This window comes from Sparus aurata, chromosome 15, assembly GCF_900880675.1.
Source record: "Sparus aurata chromosome 15, fSpaAur1.1, whole genome shotgun sequence".
NCBI lineage: Eukaryota > Metazoa > Chordata > Actinopteri > Spariformes > Sparidae > Sparus > Sparus aurata.
Genome location: NC_044201.1, coordinates 21,604,084 through 21,624,174, shown reverse-complemented (window position 1 = coordinate 21,624,174; position 20,091 = coordinate 21,604,084).

The following is a 20,091-nucleotide window of genomic DNA, read 5'->3' as shown; positions in this document are numbered from 1 at the left end:
CTGTCTGATTGGCAGAAGTGTGAGAAAAAGAGCTGCTGCGCTGAGAGAAGAAAACCTTGTACATACTGTTGGTAATTTCTATAATAATTTACTGTGATGACCCCTCACACTCTGAGTCCTTGCGTTTTTACCTGTTCCCGTGTTAAGTGACAGGGGTGTCAGGTGATTGAGCCGCACCTGAAGTAATCACCCCGGATCACCCCCTTTTATACCTGGGGTCAAGGTCACCAATGCCCTTCTTGGACCACCCCCCTTGTCATGATCACGCGAGACTATCATCTTAATTTTTTAATGTCTTCCCTAATGGCTGCAAAGTGTCTCACTCAGGCATCTGACCTTGGTATTACATCAGGCTCATATTCACTGTTAGCACACAACTGCAAGGTGTATTTCTGAAATCAATTTATATGCATGATCATGACCCAGTTTATATTTGCCACTACACTATAAGAGGGCTGAGATCTCCCTCTTTCTCTTGTCCTCGCTCATCGCTCTCCAGAGATCGATCCTCGATCCTTTGAGCACAAATAAGAGAACTGGGATGGCCTGCATACGGTGGCCCACAACGGCAAATCAGAAAACACAAACGCAAATAAGAAAACACAAACAGAAATCAGAAAACACACACAAATCAGAAAACACGAACGCAAATCAAAAAACACAAACGCAAATCAGAAAACACGAACGCAAACAAAAAAACACAAACCCACACAAAAAACACGAACGCAAATCAGAAAACACGAACGCAAATCAGAAAACACAACGACATTAACCAAACTGGAAGAGGTAGGTACCCTCGAGCGACAGGAATCGTCACTGATTGGACTGGTTGAACTGGCGCTCATATTGATTGCACATCATTTCGCGCGTTTTGCTGCTTTTATTGTCTCTTGTCTCTAACTTTGTTAGTGGTCTCCAGCTGCTGCAGTCTTTGATTTTCACTGTTTATTCAGAAGGCACATTTTCAGGAGGCACATTTTCAAACAACCAAAAAAGCAAATAGGCCTACTCAATATTGTACATTGCAGCACTGTACATTGCAGTAACATGAATTCAGATAAAGCAAAAAAAAAATAATAATAATAATAATAGAAAAAAAATATACTGTAAACACAGAAAATCATGACAATTGTGCATACGTGGGCTCATGGATCCCGCCGTCTGTTGGGGTCTGGCCACAGGACCTCATCGACATCGCAAGCAATGTCTTCTCCCGCTAGGCACCGGGGAAAATATCCCCTTGCATGTCGAAACCATCCATGGATTGCTGTCACCTGAATGTCGCCGCAGGCCTGTTCCATTGCCTGCGGAAGAGGCATGCGGGCATGTGGTTGGCGGTCATATACACACACTATCTCCAAGCCGAAAAGAATTCCTCTATAGGGTTTAAAAATGGTGAGTAAGGGGGCAAGTATACCACTTCAAATTGATTGTGGTTGGTGAACCAGGCCTGGACCAGAGCAGCCCGATGGAAACTGACATTATCCCATACCACCACAAACCTGGGCTGATCTGGTCTGTTCTGTACAATTATATCATGGAGAGCATCTAGAAATGTGAGTATATGTTGGCTATTGTATGGACCTTGTTTTGCATGATGATGCAGAAGCCCTCGAAGGCTTATGGCGGCAAACAATGTGATATTTCCCCCGCGCTGCCCCGGGACGTGCACAATTGGCCAATTACATTACGACCCCAGCAACTTGTTTCGCTCAGGTCGAATCCAGCTTCATCAATGAAAATGAATTCATGAGGCTGTGGAGCTCCATCCACCGCCAAGATTCTCTGTAACCAAAAAAAACCAAACATATTACTTCAGTGCTACACATACAGAACCCCCACCCCATCACACAGGTACCTGTGTAGCTCTCCGAATGGATCCATGTGGTACTGATATGGTACATATTCAGCTGCTACTGGATTTCACCAATACTGTATTGTAAATGTAAAGGACAGTTACACTTACCTGTACATATTCACGTCGAAGTCCTTTGACCCTGACACTGTTCCTCTCAAATGGAACCCTGTAGAGCTGCTTCATGGTGATGTTGTGTTTTCCCAAGATGCGTCTGATGGTGGTGATGCTCACATGGTTTATGTTGTTGAACACTTGCCTGTCTGCAAGTATTTTCTGTCGTAGCTGGTGGAGACGGATGGCATTGTCTGCCCTCACTAGGTCCACAACGGCAAGTTCCTGCTGTTGTGTGAACAGGTGTTGGTGTCCGCCCCCAGAAGGTCTTCTAGTCATTCTAGAGAAATACAACCAAAAATTTTCATTGGTTTGCTTCTTTTTCTTACAGTACTTTACTGTATATACTGTATCATCCACTGTACTGAAACATCTCAATATAAGTAATCATGGTATGTTTCACAAAAACTACCACTTTGGCTGCAAAAGGAGCATTAGCACCCTGCAATACCCTGTGCATGTGATGTGGTAATATGATATACTGTAGTACAGTGCTGTAAATACCATCTGAGTATAGAGTAGAAAGTAGAGAGGTGAAGACATACCTGTTTTCCAGTCGGAATGTTCTTATTACAGATGCCACTGTGAAGCGGCTTAGATGTGGGTGGACTCTCTGCCCAGCTTCCCTCATAGTCAGGCCATGGTTGATGACATGGTCCACCAAAGTTGCTCTTATATCATCAGAAATAGGGGTCCGTGCATGGCCTCTTCGACCTTGACCTTGACCTTGTCCTCCTCCTCCTCTTCCTCTTCCTCCTCCTCGTCCTCTTCCTCTCGCTCTCCCTCCATCCATGCTTGCAAAGTTCTTGAAATGGCTAAACTGAGGGCTTTTTGTGGCTGGCTAATTGGTGTTCAGTTTAGCAAGTAAGTGGCTTCAGGTGTGTATTTGAGTGGTTGCAATTACCCGATGTGTTTTCCAAATGGCACCCTGCGATTTCATTTTTGAACGAAGTGTCTTATGTATGAAATAGAGTGTAGTATGCAGGACCAAGTGTGTTGCATAAAGGAGTAAGTGTGTTGCAGGAGTGCAAAGCAGCGCTTTTGTTTAAGGTATGGGTACATGTGTTTGAGGTATGGTAATGTAGGAACACAAGCCTTGTCTCTGCATCTTAAGGTGGTCTCATTTCAGCCATGATTACCTTTAACCCAAATCGACTCCTTTTTCCAGCATATGGGACTGAAAGCCCCCCCATATCCTGGCCTGGCAAATCCTCTCCTCTCCACAAAGTGGGAAGATGTTGTTTATCTTGCTATAAACAGATCACCAGAGATCTTCTTTGTAATTTACAACGACAAAGCACATCTGGTCTGTTCCTCTTCCTCCAAAGAAGATGAACCCCTGTTCCTCAGGTCAAACAAGGTCAAGCTCGATAGAGTTTTCTTTGGTCACACCAAAAGGAAGAAGGACTGGTTTCTAACATAGATGTGGTGATTTAAGATGTTTTACGAATCTACGTTTCTCTGCCTCTGGAACATTCTCCAGTGGGGGAAGGCTTAATGGGAAACCTAATCTGTGTGTTCTTCTCCTCACATGTCCAACTGTTATTTACGACCGTTGTTGTTCCTGGGTCTGACATACCATTCCCCCTTTCAGTCTTCTGTTCTCACCCAAAAGTCCTAAATAACAAATAAACTACATCTCAATTTCTTAAATTCAACGGATCCCGAAATAGAGTAAGAACGTCATTCAACAGATCTTTCTTATGTTATTGTGAAGCCCAAATGAAGTTTATTACTCAATAAGTTTGAGGTCAACAGAAACCCCCTCCCCTTTGTCGATGGAGGAGAGATTTGAAGATCATCATTCCTTGTGTAATACTTGAATTATTTACCAGTTAAATGTCTGATATGTTTTGTTAAAGATAGAACTACAAGGAATATGTATAAGTCCTTGGTTCTACTGTGTATTGTACACTTTATTGTCATATGTTGTATACTTAAGTGCTTCATGTCTTAATCAGGTTATAATTCTTTTGAATGACAAATGATCATTATCATGTTGCATCTTTTCACGAAGGCAAAAATTCGACTTTTAAGATGGTGAAGTTTTGGGAAGGTTAAAACACGATTTTCGAAATGTTAAATACAATAGTATAGTTAGATTAACTTTTGGAAGCCTCAACTCAGATCACAGGAGGTGTGACACTGTCAGCCGGCCCCTGCTGCAGGTCATAAAAACAGACACTCTCCCCTTCTCATGCACTTCTTCTCTTCTCTTCCGGGCACTCTTCTCTTCCGCTTCTTCTCCAGACACGCTCTCTCTCTCTCTGTCCTCTTCTCCCCCTGCTTCTTCTCCTTCTTCTCTTCTTTGTTTTCATTTTTATTTCATTTTTATTTTAAAAGTAATCTTTACTTTTATTTTTGCAACAAGCTCTAAGAAAGCGAATTGAATAACTACTTCAAGTACTCTACTTTTATCCGAGTCTTTAATAGAACAAATTCTTTTCTTTTTGATTTTTGATTTGATTTAATATAATGTTAAAGTATCACCGCCTGATTCAGAAGAAGCTGAATTAGTTTCAGAATCAGAACTTGAGTACCACTATTTGAAACCATCAAGAAAAGTCTTTTTCAAGACTGTGATCATCTGATGAAGAACGTTGCAAGCCTTGCAAAGAGTCCAACGAAAGAGACTTTGTGTGCTCCCAGCCGAGACCGACTCTGCCCCCAGCGCTCCCAAGGCGGAAAACCCACTGGGCTTTCAGACCAAGAGTTCCTCAACAGAGTACTGGCCTTCCCTCTGGCTACTGGACCGACGCGCCGTGCCGTGGTCCAACCCAGAACCCTCAAAGAGACCAAGCTTCTGTGCCTCCTGACGCCCAGACAAAACAGGCTGAACGTCTTCATATAGCTGGATCCACACACGTGAGAATGAGTGGTGTCTAAAGTTCTGACTTCTGTCTAAAGCTCTGACTTCTGTCTAGAGTTCTAACCTCTATCCTATGAACTTTACCATCTACCGACGGTCACACGACTTTATTACTTTCCTAATTACAGTCTTTACCTTTTCTGTTATCTGTTGTTCGTCTAAAATTGTCATGTCTTTAATTATACCCAAATTATTTAGTCAATAAATATATAATCGTTTGTCTTTGTCTGGAACTTAATTTTAATATGGAGAACCGATGGATACGTGCAAAGAATTCACTACTTCAGAATATTGAGACTGAATAAATTGATTTTGAATGGACTCTAACTGTCCAAGCCAACTTGTACAGTTAGGTGTTTGGAATAATGTCCTCCGGATTATTCCAATAACTAAACACGGAGGTGGTGCCCCTTTAACGAGTGTAATATTAATTGCCAGTGATTAATAATCATATATATATCAAAGTAGTGTGTGAGCAGTGTCTCCTACATTATATATTTATGGTGCTGCCCATGTCAGGACCACATACCATAGTATCCTACAGTAACAAAAGCTTCAAGTTGTGTTACTTTAGTCTAAGCATGGGTCTATAGTGTTCAAGCAACGGGCAAAAACTGTAATTATTACAGAGTTGTATCATATCGCTTGTTTGGCACCACAGGCAAACAAAAATGGGAGTTCCCCCCTCCGTGAAACAGCGAGCAGGGCTGTTCAACATGAAGGTATTGGAGTGATGCGACTCTGACTGTGTACCAGGGAAAGCCGAGGAAGGATGTCTGCATCCTGAGCACCGTGCACACAGCTGTGGGCACCTTTAGTGGGGCAAAGACAAAACCAGAGTCTATGATTTAATAATAATAATAATAATAATTCATTTAATTTGTGTAGCGCTTAGGCGGGATTTAAATGTGGTAAGTGATGGAGAGTCACGGATGGGCTGGGGGAGAGAGTTCCAGAGTCTGGGTGCAGTTCTGGAGAAGGCTCTGTGTCCGAAGGTTTTGAGTTTGGATAGTGGTATAGTCAGAGTTAGAGAGGAGGAGGATCGGAGGGCTCGGGAGGGGCGGTGGGGGATAAGGAGGTCAGACAGGTAGGGTGGGGCCAGGTGGTGGAGAGCTTTGAAGGTTAGGAGGAGTATTTTGAAGTCGACGCGTCGTTTGATAGGGAGCCAGTGGAGGGTGTAGAGAACGGGGGTGATGTGTTCACGGGACCGGGTGTGAGTGAGGAGGCGAGCAACAGAGTTTTGGACCATTTGAAGTCTATGGAGGGAATGACAGGTAATGCCAGTGAGGAGGGAGTTGCAGTAGTCAAGACGTGAGGAGATGAAGGCATGGATGAGGGATTCAGCAGCAGGGGGGGAGAGGCAGTGTCTGATTTTGGTGATGCGGCGGAGGTGGAAGTAGGAGGTCTTGACAATGGAGCGGACATGGGGATCAAAGGAGAGGGTGGGGTCCAGGATAACGCCAAGGTTGCATGCAAGGGGGGAGGGAGAGATGGTCGAGCTGTCGATGATAAGTGAGATGGGTCCAGTTTTGTTTAGAGTGGATTTGGTGCCAATGAGGAGGAGCTCTATTTTGTCACCGTTGAGTTTGAGGAAGTTCTGAGACAGCCATGTTTTTATTGCAGAGATGCAGGTTTCGATGTGGTTGAGTGAAGGATTTTGGGTGGGTTTGGTGCGGATGTAGATCTGGGTGTCGTCAGCATAACAGTGGAAGTCGAGGTTGAGTGTGCGGATGAGGTGTCCAAGGGGGAACAGGTAGCAGATGAAGAGAAGGGGGCCAAGGACTGAGCCCTAAGGGACCCCCTGCATAACAGAAGAGAGGGTGGATGTGTGGCCAGAGAGGGAGGCGAACTGTTGCCTGTCGGTGAGGTAGGAGGCGAGCCAGTCGAGAGCAGTGCCCTCAACACCCTGCTGGCGCAGCCTTTCGAGGAGGATGGAGTGACTGACAGTATCGAAGGCTGCGCTGAGGTCTAGTAGTAGCAGGATGTTGAGGGCACCGGAGTCCGCAGAGGTGAGGAGGTCATTGACGACTTTGACAAGGGCAGTTTCAGTGCTGTGAAGTGGGCGGAAACCAGATTGGAGGGGTTCGTAGAGGTTGTTTGACTGGAAGTGGGTGTGAAGTTGGGCGGCGACAATGCGTTCCAGAGTTTTGGAGAGGAATGGCAGGTTGGAGATGGGACGGTAGTTGGAGAGGTTAGCTGGATCAAGGGCGGGCTTTTTGAGGATGGGGGTGATGGAGGCAAGTTTGTAGATAGAGGGAACAAGACCAAGGGACAGAGACTGGTTGAAGAGGGTGGTGAGGTGGGGGATGAGGACGGGGAGGCAGGCCTTGGTTAGAGCTGTTGGGAGGGGGTCGAGAGAGCAGGTGGTTGTTTTGGGCGCAGTGATGATGTCCGAAATGTAGGAGGAGTCAATGGGGGAGAAGGCAGTGAGAGAAGGGGGGGGCGGCTGGTCTGGGAGGGGGAAGGGGACTGGGATGGTGGTGGTGGAGGAGTTGCCAACGGTGGCAGTCAGGGAGCTGTTGATTTGGGAGATTTTATTGTTAAAGGCGAGGAGGAAAGAGTTGCAGAGGTCAGGTGAGGAGGGAGGGTTGGTGTCTGGCGGCCGGAGCAGTTTGTTGACGGTGGACAACAGGATGCGGGGGTTCCTGTTGGTACTGTTGATGAGGGTGGAGAAGTGGGCGGATTTGGCAGCTTGGAGAGCATCACGGTAGGAGGAGATGTGGTGTTTGTAGGCTTCAGCGTGAACGGTGAGGTGGGTTCGTTTGAGGAGTCGTTCGATTTGGCGGCCGGTCTGTTTCATGGTGCGGAGTTCGGGGGTGTACCAGGGGGCAGAGTGGGTGAATGAGACAAAGGACGTTTTCAAGGGGGCAAGGGAGTCAAGTGAGTCAGAAAGGATGGAGTTGAGCATGGTGGCATAGTCATCGGGGGAAGTGGGGGCAGAGTCGGGGGGGAAGGCAGAGGATATTAGCTTGGAGAGGGAGAGTGGGTTGACTGATTTGATGTTACGGTAGGAGATGGCGCGCTTTTTGGGATTGTGGGGGGAGGGTAGAGGGGCGGAGAAGATGATGCATAGATGATCAGAGAGGGGGAAGGGGAGGGGATGTGGGTTAGAGATGGGTAGGGAGGCGGAGCAGACGATGTCGAGGAAGTGGCCTTTGGTATGGGTGGGGAAGTCAATATGTAGGGTTAGGTGGAAACAGTCAAGAAGAGAGAGGAAGTCAGATGTCAATGTTGCGTTGGGCTGATTGATGTGGATGTTGAGGTCACCGGTAATAGTGAGGAGTTCAGACAGTTCAGAGAGAAAAGATGGGTGTGGCTTCGGGGGACGGTAGATTAGAACAGCAGTGATAGAGTTGGGAAGGGAGAAGGCAAGGTGTTCGAAGGATGAGATAGATGGGAGGTTGAGATTGAGTTTAGTGATGGTCAGGGATTGTTTATGGAGAACGGCAACGCCTCCCCCTCTGCCGGAAAGGCGGAGTTTTTGGCGATGTAGCTGTAGTTGGGAGGAGTGGCTTGGTTGAGAGCATAGTAGTCCAGGGGCTGTTGCCAGGTTTTACAGAGGAGGAGGAGATCGAGGTTATTGTCCAGTAGCAGTTCAGATATAACAGGTGATTTGTTGGAGAGGGAGCGACAGTTCAGTAGTGCAAGGGAGATGGATGGAGGAGCGGGTGAGGGGGAACGGAGGTTGTTGAGGTTGGCGGTTCGGGACGCGGGAACCGTGGGGGGGCGAAAGTTAGTCCAGAGTGAGGGGATAGGTGAGCCACGGGGGAAGTGTTGGTTGCGGGGGGGGGGGGGCCAGGACCTCGGTGGATGAAGCTGCGATGGCGAAGGATCCCAGCTTTGCTAGCTGCGGTGGCAGCAGCAGCAGGGAGGCGATGGTTGTTGTTGAGGTGGTGGAGGTCAGCGGCAGTGTAGGTGAGAGGGTTAGGAGTTGGTTGAGTAGAGGAGAGGGTCAAGAGAGTGTGAAGTAGCAGAAGTGAAGATCCAAGGTGGAGATGGGTCAATATTGATGGAAGGAGGCTCGGTAGGATGTTGGCAGTGGCTAGCAGCTGGATAGCTAGAAGTTGGTAGGCAGTGAGTTGTGTGGGGGCGCAGCAGTGAACCAGGGGTTGAAATTGGTGGAGTGGGTGGTGTTGGTTGCCCCGGACCGTACCCGCGCGGTAGGCAGGGCCCACAATGCCATGTCAGCAGTCAGCTAGGCTAAACAGGCGAGCTGGTAGGGAATGGGGATTCCCCCCCAGGTACGCCTGCTTGATGGCGAGACAGCTGGGCTGTTGTTATTAGCGAGGCACTCAGCTAGACTACCGCTGACGAGCAGGAAGGGATTGGGGGCTCCCCCCGAACGCCGGCTAGATAGTGACACAGCTGGGCTAATGTTTTTAGCAGGGCACTCATCTAGGCTGCGTCTAACGAACTGGCAGGGAGTTTGGCTAATGTTATTAGCAGCACACGTAGCAGGACGGTCACGGGTTGGCACAATCACCACCACAAACACACAAACTTACTCTCCCAGATCTAGAGCAAGCGGTCCACACACACAGAGACACAGGTAGATCAAGTGGAGGTAACACAGATAAATCCAGTGGTGGAGGAGGTTTTGCCGGCTGATAGTTAGCTAGCTGGCTAACACAGCTGATAGTCCGGGAGTGTAGGAACGGGTGAGGGAAGCGAGTGGAGACCAGGTCCAGAGTGAGCGAGCGAGCCACACACTCGGAGACACGGGTAGATCCAGTGGAGGAGAAGCAGATAAGTCCAGTGGTGGAGGACGTTTAGCCGGCTGACAGTTAGCTAGCTGGCTAACACAGCTGATAGTCCGGGAGTGAGGGAAGCGAGCGGAACTGTGGGGAAGCGTGATGAGTAGAGAAACGCGGACAGTTGGACAGCTAAACTAACACAGAGACAGGGGATAAAACAAAACAAAGAAAAAAGAGACAGGCAGACACGAAAACGTTGGACGGAGACAGGGACAGAAGCGGCAGTCAACAAACCAGACGCCAGCAGTGCTCTAACCCGGAAGACAGCACGTAGACGGAAGACGGAAGTGTCCATGATTTACTACAACAACACCAAGTACGGCGAGGACGTCCTGGACCAGATGGCAAGAGCATACTCCGTCAGAGGCTGTACAGAAGACGGCCAGTGGCGGTCTTCTATAACATTCTCGACCTGGCTGGGATCAATGCCCGCATCTTAGTCAAGAAGCAGCCGCAGCAGGAGAGCCCGGAGGAAAGTCCTGCAGCAGCTGGCAGAGGAGCTGAGGGCAGAATACATGGAGGGGAAAGCGGCCGCGGCAGTCGACACAAGGTGGACAGCAGTGGAAGCAACCACCGCAGCAGCAGCAGACACAGAGGCAGTGCCGGTCCGAAAGAGCTGCAAAGGAACCAAACGTCGGACACTTGAAATGCCACAAGCCCGTGTGTGGTAACTGTGAGGAGAGCGGAGGTAACCTGTGGAGACTGACTGCGACCAGTGATCGCAACGGCTCTTTGTTTTGTTTTAGATCAGCTCATTTGCAGCTAATTTATATTAGTGTTGAAATAAAATATTTCGTAATCAAATTTAAGTTACTTTTGATTTCAAGAATGTTTTGCTATTAAAATCTTGTGTAAATATATGCAATAATTATGGTTTACTATGTGCGATGATATGAATATTGATAAATGTGTAATTAAACTTGTTACAATATACATTTTGGTGTAATTTCTTTTTTTTTTAATATCATGACACAATGAATGATACATTCACTTTGTTAGCGGTTAAATACCCAATTGAGTCAATCAATTGGGTATTTAACCGTTAACAAAGTTAGAGACAAGAGACAATGAAAGCAGCAAACCGTGGGAAATGATGTGCGGTCAATATGACCGCTTATGGCCGAAATAGGTGAAACATCATAAAACATCAAACATCATCATATCCATGTCTGGCATCAAAATACTCTTTAATAGCAGCACGTAAGTCATCACTGGCAGCGCTCTTATTTTGAAAACATGTAAACCGTGTCCTTCCGGTTCAAAGGACGGACCAGTCCAATCAGCGACTATTCCTGTCGCTCAAGGGTACCTACCTCTTCCTATTTAGTTAATGTTGTTGTGTTTTCTGATTTGCGTTCGTGTTTTCTGATTTGTGTTCGTGTTTTCTGATTTGCATACGTGTTTCCTGATTTGCGTTTGTGTTTTCTGATTTGCGTTCGTGTTTTCTGATTTGCGTTCGTGCTTTTTGATTTGCGTTCGTGTTTTCTGATTTGCGTTTGTGTTTTCTGATTTGCCATTGTGTTTTGCACTTCAGAGCCACCGCACCTGCAAGACGGCGGACAGGAACAACTTTTGGTTCAAGTGAGGACGAGGAAACGACAAAAAGGAGAAATGAGAAGCATTTTCTCTGTCTCCCCTGCTCCCAACCAGCAGAGTCTTAGTTTGGTTGTGTTCATTTGCATTTGGTCTAATTTGGTTCAATTTGATTTAATAAGATATTATTTAAAATGTTTACCTTTGTGTGGTCTCCCTTTTTGTTGCGACCGTCTGAGCCACGTTGTGACACGACATTTCTTGTCCTGATCTTTGTGGTAAACATCCGGATGTGAACCCGGGCCCTGCTTGGACTCTGTACCCGCCTGCCGTACTGTACCTGACTGTAAGCCGTCCATCTCATGGATTCTTGTATCCTAAGCCTCAACAAGAACAAAATCCACGACACGAACACGAGTTGGAAGGAATGACCCCTATTCGTTCCTTTACTTTATCAATAACTCACTAAACCGATCCTGTCTGGTTCCTTGATCTGCATTTGGGTCCTTCTCCTGCTGCCTTATTCTCCAACGATGTGAATGTGAATACACTGATTTCTTATCCCTTAAAAAGTGCCGACACTGTACACCGAGACACACAGAGGGGGGAGGGGTGTGTGAAGAGTTCAGCTGTGAATCGGAGGCAGCACCTCCGGCTCTTTTTTTTTTTTTTTTTACTTGACAGCATGTTCATATTAACCTCCTGACATCCATTTCCCAAAGCCAAGTCAGCGGTGTCGGAGGTTTTCAGGTGAGAAGGAGAGGAGAAGGAAGTGAAGACCACTGTACGAGAGGACACTGGGCAGGACGAGAGGATGGAGAGAGGAAGAAAGAGACAAATATTGGTTTATTGATGTTTTGTTCCCTCCAGTTGATAAGATAGACACAAGTGTAGCCATGGAAACCAACGAGGGTATGAGTCATGGGTAGCAGCATCAGGGTGGGGGGTGGGTAGAGAGCGAATGAGGCTCAAATTATTATCAGAGGCACCATTAAACAAGTCGAAGGGAAATAATATAGACAGAATCACTGGATTCATCCCCTGAATATTCAGGCGCTCCATGTGGAGTCTTTTTTTTTATTTTTCCAGTTTTTATTTCAGGAGTAAAAGCGACACTATGTCACCTTCCCTGAAAGGATCACACTTTCTGTGCTTGTGTCCTCTGTTTTGAGCGACGTTCTTAAAATCGTACCTGGGCGATGATTATTTATATTCTGAGCGATAATCCCTGTTCATGTTTTTCAAACTGGCAGGATAAAAAAAAAATCGGCAGATGGTGTCACAGCTGCTGAATGCTGAAAATGTGTTGGCGAGCTCACAAACTCACGCTGGACTAATCTGTTTTTAGGAGTCATTCATATGGTTTTGAATGATCTTCAGCAGCTTCACCCTGGGATATCAATACGACATGATTCTGTCAGAGCGAGTCAGTATTAGACATTTTATTTATTTGATTTGCTTGAAATATTTGGCACGTATTTTTTCGTATCTGGTGCCTGCCATTCTTTCTGTGTTATCGTGACAATGTTTGCAAATCAAAACATTTGTTGCAATTATATTAATATTAATTCTACATACACAGTAGTGCGGCCTCAGAAAATAGGCAATAGGTAAAGCTGACGGGGTCAAAACACGAGGAATAATCAAACATCTTAAAATGTACATTTCTATAAGAAGTCCAGATAGACCGATTAGCCTTTTATCTGGGCCATGTATTCAGAACATCAATTATCCATATCCATGTTTTTGTTGTCTCCAATTGCAGATCAAATTAAAGGTGCACTATGTAGTTTTTGGGATAAAAGAAAATCTGGAACAGTCTGTTTTTTTGTTGCTTAAAGAAACAACAAACTGATATACTTTGTTTATATGTGGCGGACCATTCTAGCTTCAAACAGTGTTCTGGGGACTTTATTTTCCTCTGAGAACGGCTTGTTTATTCAGTCATGGGAGAAAATGTTTGCGTCACTGGTGCATTAATATTGTAAATATTAAAATTCTGAGTTGCAATTTCTTCTCCAAAACTACAAAGTGCCCCTTCAGTGAATTTTAAAAATGCACTTCTGTAATCATCTCATCTCTTGGCAAAAAGTCTTTTTTTTCAAAATCTCAAAGTATTTAAGAGATAACAAATGTGTCATGCAGACAGATGTGGATGAGAGGATGCTGAGGGGTGGAGGCTTGAAAGTGTTTTTCATTGATCGCAGACGATACTGACTGAGAGAGTTCAGGCGGGCTGTCCTCCCGAGCCTCTCTGTACATCTGCATGTTTTTTAGGGACTTTGAAGGCAGTCAGACGGAAAAAAAAAAACGAGTTTCTGGGTCTGATGTGTTTTTTCCATCTCAAAAGTTTGATCAAGAAAAAAATACCCAGAGACGTCTCAAATGGTTATCATCCGGATCCGGTTATCGGCAGCGAGCAGATGGAGACGCTCACTGACTCGGAAAACGGGTGGTGATTATCGAGTGTCTCACGGTGAACTCAGTGAATGATGAATTTGAAGCACAGCTTTGAAGCACTGAAGATGAATAATTTAATGTAGTTTTAAGGAGCTATGACAGGAAGCCTCACAGAGAGAGGAGATAGAGGTGTGTGTGTGTGTGTGTGTGTGTGTGTGTGTGTGTGTGTGTGTGTGTGTGTGTTTGGTTGATGCTGCAACACACAAACAGGTTTTGACATTTCACTCATACATGATAAGCGATGACAACTCGTCCCCGCTTCACTGCAGAGCTTAAAGTTCAGGACTTCTCTGGAACCCCGTCAACTTCTTAGACAAAGCTAAATTGCAGGAGTGTGTCGGCTGAGTGTTGCAATATGACACGCTTTTCGCAAAACTCATTGTTCCCTGTGTGCTGTAGCTTTATCTGGGATTGCGCGTGGATGGAGGGAAATAAGTAGCAGCACAAAACTAAGTCTCAAAACAGGAAACAAACAATTTGAATAAGAAATACATTTTTTTTTAAAAACTATTAGAATAAATATAAACATGCTTTATACAGTAAGTGTCCTTGTGTGTACATGACGTGTGCAACATAAAATAAATGTGCCTTTGCTAGTGTGCATTGTGCAATCAGTCATCAGTGACAGTGAAGTGTGTGGTTGAGTCCTTAATCAGTGGAGAGGGGAGGTGCCGGGAGCTGTGGTGGTGGTGTTGTGTAGTCGGATCGCTGATGGCATGAAAGAGTCCCCTGAGCACTTTGAGGCACGTGGTTGGACGAGTCAGTGGCTGAACGTGCTCCTAAAGTGAAATCTGAGTTGAAAAGCAGCACTTAATTACAGTTGGACACAAGCGAGAGTCTGTCTCGACCTCTGAGAAATGTGTCCAGTCGAATGAGTAAAAATGCTTTGCACCCTCTGATAAGAATCTTTGTAACAGTGTTGTAATCTCGGTTCTCTGTCGAATTAAAAAACGCTGCATTCTGCCTCAACACCTGCCGGCGACTCCAAATCCTCCGCCTTCATTCGTCTCAATTCTTACACTCAGCATGAACGATAAACTTGGTTTTGCTCTCATTTCTCACAAGTTGACGCGAAAGGCTTATTAGTGTCAAATTTAGAGCTCGAATGTGTTTAAATCTGTGTGATTGAGCGTTTGCCTTGGGCTGAGTCTCGTCCAGCAGAAGGTGAGTCACATCAAGGTGCTCACTGAACAGCAGGATTACTGCACGGGCAACCCAAACAAACATGTGCAGATGTCACAACTGGCTGTCAGAAATATCATTTTTTTGTCACCGCAAGCACGGCTAGAAATGATCTCCTTAAGGATATCTGCTGTTGTTTTCACAAAAAAGTTTGATATCTCTCAAATTTTAAGCACAAATTTGCTTAAATCTGTGATGACCCATTGTGCACCTCACAGGTCAGGACGCCGATTCAACAGCATGATTACTGCACAGGTACGCTTCTGGCCAATTATTTCCAACCTCGAGATTCTCCTGTAATTCACCCAGTTCATACAAATTTCACACCTATTTTTTTTTTCCCACATTTAGTTATCACAGCTTGTTCCTGGCACTAAACGGCGTGTAGTCTAGTGCACCGCTGTGCCTCGTCCTCCTCAGGAAGTGAGAGACTGACAGGAAAAATGGAGGAGATAAAGTTATACTCATCAGAGGGCCGGCAAACTCAGCGCTGTGTGCGGACTTTCAAGGGGTTGAAGACCGAATAAATAAATGAAAACTGATGAGTTTAGTTTCACACGAGTTCACCCCAGAGGGGCGAATTATTCTAATAAACTGGAAACTGCAGGACACAAAGTCTTTTGTGGGGAAAGAAGACCTATTATAAATTCATTACGGAACCAAACTTCACTTCACCTCACACAAGTAGGTCCACAGTCGTCCTCATGGATCACAACACGTCTCATAAAAGGTTTCAGGACTGTATGAGTTGTTCCATTCCTGTCTGAAAAACACCTCACTGTCGGAAATGATCTTTTTCTTTGTGCAATATGTTCTTTCTCCTTCTGATCACCTCTACTCCCTTAGCAACATGCTGAAAGTGCCCTGGAGGATACGTTGTGGGTATCCATTACCAGATGTATTATTCATTAAAGCTCTCTGCTGTAAGTGGAATAGATAGACAAAGAAAAATGATGAATGAGAGACGTGTCTGTGCTTCTTTGCAAGCCATTAATAATCCTTTCATATTTAGAGGACTCTGTAGAAATATATATATATATATGTATCTACAGCTTTATCTGATCCATTTGATATGGTAGAAATATAAAACACCAGTAAAATTGCACCTTTGGCTGTGCGTGTTCTTGACAAATCAGCTTTAACAGTCAGGCCTCAGGTCAACAGCGTGCAAAGAGCGTGTGGGGAGGCAGCGGTGACATCCTGTGAAAGGTCAATTTCAGAGCTGTCACCTTGTCTCGCTCGGATCAGATCCCTGCCAGGTAACAATCTTTGACTCTGAATATTGCCTGAAACCACTGTTGTCTTCCCCCCACCGCCAATCTGTGTCACAGGATGCAGAAATGCCATGGAAACCAACATGGATGTGAAATAATTTTTTCCATTCCGTCTTTTGAAGCTGATTAAAAATGAATCTCAGAAATGAGCGGAACAAATCGTCCCCGGGATGATATGATTCAGGATGTCAGCTGAGATGTTGCAGGTAGGTAAAGACGCACGAAGGTGTATTATGTTTATTTTTTCATAGTATTTCATATTTATGTATTAAGTGTGGAGATATAATATAGAGGGGATGAGCTGCCAAAATTGAAACGACTCCATGTGACTAAGACAAAGAACTGGACTGATTGAGGCTTTGTGCAGATGTGATGCATTATTTATTCTTTATTTTATTTTATTTTTTTCAGTTACACTGTACCCTATCCTTGGCGTTGCAGAGATGTCTTGCACTGCCCAGTTTTAATGTACCCATTGTTTTTTTCCCCTTATTATCCTCTGTGTTTTAATTGTTCTAATCAGCCATTGTTATAAGTTTTTAATTATCTTTCATGACCAGCTGCTTCAGCGTCGTCTGGTGATGTTTGCAGTTTGTGAGTCATTGTGCGTCATCATGGCAAAATGTCTGTCTGTCTGTCTCAGTGACAGGCTCTAGGAAGCCGGTTTTCTCACTAATAGTTTCATTTGTGTTTCATAACCAGTTTAAAACTCTTTGTAGTACGTTAAAGTGTTTAGCGACGGGCTGTTTTGACTTTTTTTGCTCTCAGATTGAACTCAACTCTTCTTTGGGATGTTTATGGACTCTGAGTCAATCTGGTGAAATCACTGTTTTTTCCCCAGAGCAGCCAGAGTGCGCGCACGCACACACACACACGCGCACACACACAAACACAGAAGAAACCAGACACTTGCTGATGTTCTGAGTTATTGATTCGACCTGTTATGCTCTTGTTTGTGTGCATTCAGCCCTCATCATCCCTCTGTGAGACTTTCAGACAACCGGGCAGGTACCTTAAGTGTGACCCTCGGCTCCAGCCAGCATGTCCGCCCTTCTCTGTGTGTCCATCTGTCTTTCACCTTCTTTCTTGATCTCTCTCTTTCTATCTCTCTGATCCTCTCACACACACACACACACACACACACATACGACCAGCAGTCAAACGAATTAAACGCCAGAAAAGTCCCAGACGGCCCTCTGAGCTCTGCTCAATAACTCACGCAAACACAATGACCCGGGGTGACGGATAACTCCACAAAGACGTCTCAGAGCAGAGACGGTACAGTGTTATGTTGGACGGGTTAAGGCCTGATCTTTTTTAGGGATGGCAATGTCAGACTGTCGGTCGATCACCTTCTCTGGCCTAAGCTTCTCTTCGTGGGCCATGATTTAAAGGTTTCGCTAATTCAGCAGCACATACTGCCAGCAGCCTCAGGTCCACTTAGTGTTTATCAGTACGTTTCCTCATCTAAACGTGCTGAACTGAACATGGCGAACACTTAACCTGCCTGCCATGATTTTAGCATTTAGCTCAGAGCACCGCCACGCCTAAGAACAGATCCGCTGGCGTGGCTTTGGATTAATGGCACCTGTCAACGTGATCGGCTGTTTACTTACCCTTACATACTTACCTCACATTCATCGTCAAGCAGCTGAGCGGTGCATTCAGAAAGGGCTGCATCGCATTTGCATGAAGTTGAGGTCAAGGCTATTTCATGCAAATTATCGTCAAGTGTGGCTCATCACCTTCAACCACCAACTTCAGAGCAGACAGCCCATGAGTGGGGTTCATTAAAGCTTCGAGGTGCAGCCATGAAGGGTTTGCTGGGTTGTGGGAGGGTGGAGCCTGTTCTTGACAAGTGTCCAGTACTGTGCGAGGCATTGCATCCAGAAACGCCCCTGTGGATACGCACCATGAGGTTCAAGGGACTTCTGTAGACTGGGGAGAGAAGCTGCTCCATAGTCTGGTGGTATGGCAGCGTATACTTCTGTATCTTCTGCCAGATGGCACCAGGATGAACAGACTGTGGCCGGGGTGGTTGCTGTCTTGTGTTGAGGTGCGATAGGCAAGGTTGTGTTGTTCCGGTTGTAGCTGTTGCTATTTTCAAGGTGTGTGCCGACGGCGTGGAGGGCGGTGGATATGTCATCCGCTGTGGGTCTGCTGGTTCTGAAAGCACGCTGGCGAGGGTCCGAGCTGGGCGGGTGAAGGTTCTGGTTGTGCTCGAAAACGGCTAGTATGTGCTGTCCAACCATGTCGATAGTCAAAAGTATTTATACTGGAAGGCAGGGTGATTTGAAGTCATTTTCGCGACTGACCCTTGACGGGAATTGGTGTAAAAACTGGTTTCTATCTTACGTTCACACATCTGTCAAATCAACACATAAAGTCAGTTGTGTCGGTTGTGGAGAGTTAGAAAGGTGTGAGGGGCGGGAGGAGGGCGCCGGAGCCGTCCAACCACCGGAAGAGCAGTTCTGTAGAAGCTTCGCGGTCTCGCTTCCCTCCTTCTGTCTCTCGAACAAACACCCACGTGTACTGTACATCCGCACATGCTGATCCTCTCACGCACGCGCTTTCACAACCCATCGCACCTGCAGATGATACATGTTCCGATGCACAGACATGCCTCCACTCACATGTTCATCCCTTGCTTGTCAGGCCCTCTATCTTTTTCCCCCTCCAGGCCACTCGCCGCTGCTTGTTTGAGAGCCACAAAGAAGCGGCGTCGAGCCTTTCGTAGTGCTTGACCTTTTCACATGCAAATCAGCGCTACACTCCTCAGCGCGTGAAGAGAAACCACAGTTGATCCAGGCCTCCTTCAGATCTTTTTCAGTGAGCCGACGTTGTCACGGAACATACACATGTTCCATCTTGGCTTCCCGCTCGTGACCTTTCCATCGTCCTCCCTCATATCTACGTACTGAGAGACGCACAAAGGTGAGAGTAAGTCAACAGGTTAAATACATCCAATCCAGCACTATTTCCACGGAGCGCTCACTTCAGTATATACAGCTGCCTTTAAGAAATTATCTGAAAAGCACCAAACCAGGAGATGGCCTTCTTTATGTACCCTGATCTGCTATTTTTGGGCACAAAACGTGTTATTTGTCAGCTTAAAAGCCTCTCATTGTCACCGCGGCGGTAACAATGCCGTTTGTCATTTTTCTTCCAAACAAGCACATTCAAATTCAGATTGGATTTGTCGCAGCTGTATCCGAACAGGTGTGTGTCTGAGTGGGTTTGTGTGTCTGAGAGAGAGAGAGAGAGAGAGAGAGAGAGAGAGAGAGAGAGAGCAGAGTTTTGGTGCCCCCCTGTGTAGGAAAATATAGTTTGAACCATCGCCACCACTGAGGCTCACTGGAGGAAAAAAAAGGTCTTCTTCATGCTCACGCTGCAGGTTCACGTCGACTGAGTGAAGAGACGTCCGATAAAAGAGCAATAATTCAACTGAACAGACGACACAAGCTGCAGAAAAGTATATTTTTTAAAAAAAAGGCAGGAAAAGATGATCATGGTTAATGAGTGGAAGTTAAGTTATTGTTATTGTTGTTTCACCTCGTTGGTTACATTTCCAGTCTGTGTTACGGTTGTCTTGGTTACTTGATTACTTTCCTACAGCTGTGACAAACCTAGACTCAGAGAGAAGGTTTTTTTATTTCCGCCTTCGTCGTTGTTTGTCAACAGGATCACACAAAAACTACCAAACGGATTCTAACAACACATGGATGGAGGATGATTCTCGGCACCAGAATGGACCCCGCTGTCCACGATCCCCCACAATCCAAATTAAGGGACGTATCCAGGAATGTTCTCTCCCCTTCAGTAACATTGTGAGATTGAGTGGTTTTGGACATTTTCTATAATTCCTCATGGAATGATGGGTCTTGGTGAAAGAAATCAGTCATATTTAGGTGGCTGGTATTTATGAGTGAGGACGATTTGAGGCCGTTAAATCAGACTTCTGGGTCTTATTCTACCGAGTACTGTTCTAGTTTCTACCATCTGTACAACAGTCATGTAGAATGAGGTTAGAAAACAATAGATTGCAGAAAT